This window comes from Channa argus, chromosome 7 (assembly GCF_033026475.1).
Source record: "Channa argus isolate prfri chromosome 7, Channa argus male v1.0, whole genome shotgun sequence".
NCBI classification, from domain to species: domain Eukaryota; kingdom Metazoa; phylum Chordata; class Actinopteri; order Anabantiformes; family Channidae; genus Channa; species Channa argus.
Window position 1 is genome coordinate 4,272,189 of NC_090203.1, and position 406 is coordinate 4,272,594.

Sequence of the window (406 nt, forward strand, 5' to 3'; positions counted from 1 at the left end):
CTACATGATTATTTTTTAATGAGAGAGTGTGTGTATAAAGAGTAACAACTACTAAAGATATAAATGATCAATAAATGATCTGAATATAAATAAAGAAATAAAAGTAGTGCTGTTAAATATATGTACAAAAAGTAGATGTAAAAGCAACTTAATATATATACTATGTAGTAAAGGCTTAATTACTAAAGTACAGTTTTAAGTACTTAAACTTAAGGTTTCCGTATATAATATATCACCCATGACTACTTTACATAAGGGCTTCCTGCAACAACATGCTGTTTGCACACGGACACACACACACACACACACACACACACACACACACACACACGAGACAATTGGTACTTATGCACAGTAATAGCAGTGTTTGCTTGAGACAAACATGATGATGCTGGAAGCCAACAAG